The sequence below is a fragment of the Chiloscyllium plagiosum genome, chromosome 10 (genome assembly GCF_004010195.1).
Source record: "Chiloscyllium plagiosum isolate BGI_BamShark_2017 chromosome 10, ASM401019v2, whole genome shotgun sequence".
Lineage (NCBI taxonomy): Eukaryota > Metazoa > Chordata > Chondrichthyes > Orectolobiformes > Hemiscylliidae > Chiloscyllium > Chiloscyllium plagiosum.
In genome coordinates, this window is record NC_057719.1 from 39,353,322 (window position 1) to 39,357,203 (window position 3,882).

The following is a 3,882-nucleotide window of genomic DNA, read 5'->3' on the forward strand; positions in this document are numbered from 1 at the left end:
GCAGAGTCAGAATCATTGGCGACCTTTAAGCGGCAATTGGATAGGTACATGGATGGGTGCTTAAGCTAGGACAAATATTCGGCACAACATCGTGGGCCGAAAGGCCTGTTCTGTGCTGTATTGTTCTATGTTCTATGTTCTATAATGACATCACTTTTGAAGGTGGCAGGGAAAATACTTGTGGAGTGAAAACTGTTAACTGACAGCATGGGAGTCAGGAAGGGATGTAAGTTGGCTGATCAATAGTTTAGTAAAAGTAGCATTGACAGTAGGAGATTTAAAGTTTTTGTGAAGATCTGTAGCTCGGAGCTAGCTGGATTCATTGTTGGTCTGTTCACTGACCGGGCAGACATTTTGTCCCCTTTCTAGTTGACATCATCAGTGCTGTGTTGCCTCCTGTGAAGTGTTGCTGAACTGTTCCGCTTTGAATTGATGTGGTTCTGTTTGAGCTGTTTCCAGTTAGTGTTGGTTCCGGTTTTGTATTGCAGCGGTTTGTATATTGGGTCCAGGTCAACGTGTTTGTTGATGGAATCTGAGGAGTACAACCATGCTTCCAGAAGTTCTCTTGCTGTTCTTTATTTAGCCTGTCCTAGTAATAGTTGTGTTGTTCCAGTCGAACTCATGGTTCCTGATGTCCATGTATATGGATATACATGGTATAGCCACTATACCAACTAGCAACCGATTGACACGACCAACTCTCCCTGATATCCATACACACGGACATCAAGAAGCTCGAGTTTGACTGGGACTTCACAATTATATGAGGACAGGCTAAACAAAAAACAACAAGAGAATTCCTGGAAGCATGGTGGTACTCCTCGGACTTCATCAACAAACAAGATGACCTGGACCCAATATACAAACTGCTACAATGGAAAACTGGAATTGGCACTGACTGGAAAGAGCTCAAACAGAACCACATAAATTTAAAGCAGAACAGTACAGCAGCACTTCACAGGAGGCAACTGATGATGTCACCTAGAAAGTAGGAGATGGATTGCTAAAACAAAATTAGCTTGGAGAAGATGTGAGGAGAGATAAGAAATAAACCAAAATAAGCTACAAAAAAAGGAGGCTCCTTATAAGCAGTTTGATCTGGAGTTCTAGGGAATGAACAGAATTTCAGAGATAACAGAGCATCATTAGGATTGAGATCAACCAAAGATGAGTTTCTCATATTTTGTTTGGAATTAGGGTGTGTCAGGAATTAGGGAACAGTTTAAAGAAGATGATTTACAGAAATGAAATGTCAACGGTTTACCTTTCCATTCCAGAATGATCCACTTTCTATAGCATTGTGCATTGAATGGAAAATCATGGCATTCTTCAATGTTACAAGTACACTAAAAAGTTAAAAATGATGTGTTAGAAATAGCATACTTAATTGAATTTTTCCTATCATTTAATAAGGTATATATCATTTTAAATTTTTAAAAAGCTTCACTTTTGATCCTGGAACAGTAGGGAATTTTCACAGATGAAAGCATGATTCAATATTCCTTATGTGGTCCAGCCAGTTTTGGTCGTGAATAGTTAAATCACTTCTCCATGAGAATCATTGAAATCTGTGTCCTTTAAACTCAAGGAGTGGGAATGGCAGCTGTATTCTCCTCAGCTCCTCTCCCCTCACCATTTCTTTCACCAGATAGCTTGGAGAGAAATTATGTTTTTCCAAGCTTAAGATTTAGCACATCATTGGACTAGCAAAGAGGGAACTCTGTGTTGCATTTAGCCATGATACACCTAATGTAGGATGCTTTCCAGAGCATTGGGTGTGTTGAATGAGAAATCATGTCATTCTTCAGTAAGTGACTTTATAGAGGTTTATGAAATTATGATGGACATGGATAGGGTAAATAGACAAGGTCCCTGATGTGGGGGAGCCCAGAACTAGAGGGCATAATTTTAGGGAGAGGGAAAAGATTTAAAAGGGTCCTAAGGGACAACTTTTTCACACAAAGGGTGGTATGTGTCTGAAATGAGCTGCCAGAGGAAGTGGTGGAGGCTGATACAATTGCAACATTTAAAAGGTATCTGGATGGGTATGTGAATAGGAAGTGTTGAGAGAGATATGGGCCAAGTGCTGGCAAATGGGAATAAATTAATTTAGGATATCTGGTCGGCATGGACAAGTTAGACCAAAGGTCCTGTTTCTGTGCTGTACATCTCTATGACTCTATAAGTCTTAAAAATAATAGTTAGAAATAGCAGATTTAATTCAATCTTCACCCTTATTAAAGTATATATAATTTTAGATAGTTTAAAATAAATCCAGGTTCCAGTAAATAAGAAGGCACAGGAATATTGTAGATCCAAATTTAGATAGATGAACCTTTTTAAAATTCATTCACAGGATGTGGATGTCACTGATGACACCAGCATTTATTGCCCATCCCTAATTATCCCGAGGGCAGTCAAGAGTTTACCACATTGCTGGAAGTCTGGAGTACAGGCCAGACAAATAACGATGGCAGATTTCCATCCCTAAAGGACATTAATGAACCGGATGGATTTTTATGAAAATCAACAGTGGTCACATGGGTACCATTAGACTACCTTTTATTAAGTTCAAATTCCTTATGCCTTGTCTCCAGAGCACAGGCCTGAGCTTCTAGATTGCTTATCCAGTGACTTTACCTCTAGACCACTAGCTTCCCTGGATTACAGATCACAATGTAATTTTAAACTAAAATAAGTCGTTTAGTTTTTTTGTCTGTTTTTATATCCTTTTTTTAAAAATATTTTTGAAATGCAGAACATATTTGCATAATAAATTGGAAGATTTTATTCATACACTATTGATAATATTATCAAATCTTGAGAAAAGTTGACCTAAATTTATATTATGTGATACCAGTTCCTGAAATGAATAAATTTGAAATTGTTATCTGCTAAAAATGGTTAAACTACATGCTTAAAAATAAATGAGCTATTGCTGACACAAATAGTGGAGAGAGTAATTTTAGACATTAAGTACTCACACTAAAATACCACAGCATATTTTTCAGGGTTATTATGCTTAACATTGTAATCAACCAGGATTAATAATCTAATGAAACATCTGAACATTGCAAACACTAATTTAGAATAGGATCTTCCTTCAGTATTTTTGGTCCACCTTAATACTTCTTTACAAAGAATGTGACAACATCTGAAAACTTGCTTTGTCAATGTATGCCTGAAAATCGAATTTCAATCCATATTATTAAAATTCCTATTGACCTTGTTATATAACATTCTTGAAATCAAGAAGAATGAAAATTACTGTGATCCAATGAAAATTACTGTCAGTTTTGATGCATTGGAAGAATTAGGATAAACCACATCACACTCTGTCTTAATTATCAATTTAATTTTATATCATGGAGATTTGCAATACAACTTTGTTCTGATCAAAATTTAAAGATTTTGAAAGCAAAAGCTTTACAAGTTTCATTAGTGTTCAGAAATATTAGTTGTCCTATTATAGCTACATTAGTTACATTGACATTCAGAGCTTTTATTTCACAGTTGAAGCAAATGCAATGTTTAGCTGCTGAAGAAATTTATTGGAAGATAGACGCTTAATTCACAGCTACTTGGCTTTTCGAAAAAAATTAAGCATTAAACATTCTGCGTGATGAGATTTCTCACTGTGACCACAGCAGCCATATTCATAATGTAGATGGAACATTTGCTGTTCTCAGAAGGCAGCTTATTGTCAATGGATGATAAGTATAATTAAGTGTACGAAATAAGGTAGGTGCAGTTGCAGCGTGGGTTGGTACCTGGGATTTTGATGTTGTGGCTATTAAGGAGACATGGGTAGAACAGGGACAGGATTGGCTGTTGCAGGTTCCAGGGTTTAAATGTTTTAGTAGAGTCAGAGGTGGGGGTAAA

The 3,882-nt window shown here is 36.8% G+C and overlaps 1 long non-coding RNA gene across 1 annotated transcript in view; it reads right to left on the reverse strand.

Annotated features, from left to right (window-relative positions):
• LOC122553971 overlaps positions 1–3,882 on the reverse strand; it is a 10,459-nt gene that overhangs the window by 2,825 nt on the left and 3,752 nt on the right. Inside the window, exon 2 of the long non-coding RNA XR_006312883.1 lies at positions 1,265–1,346. This is a non-coding gene — a long non-coding RNA (uncharacterized LOC122553971). The remainder of the gene's footprint in view (positions 1–1,264; positions 1,347–3,882) is intronic.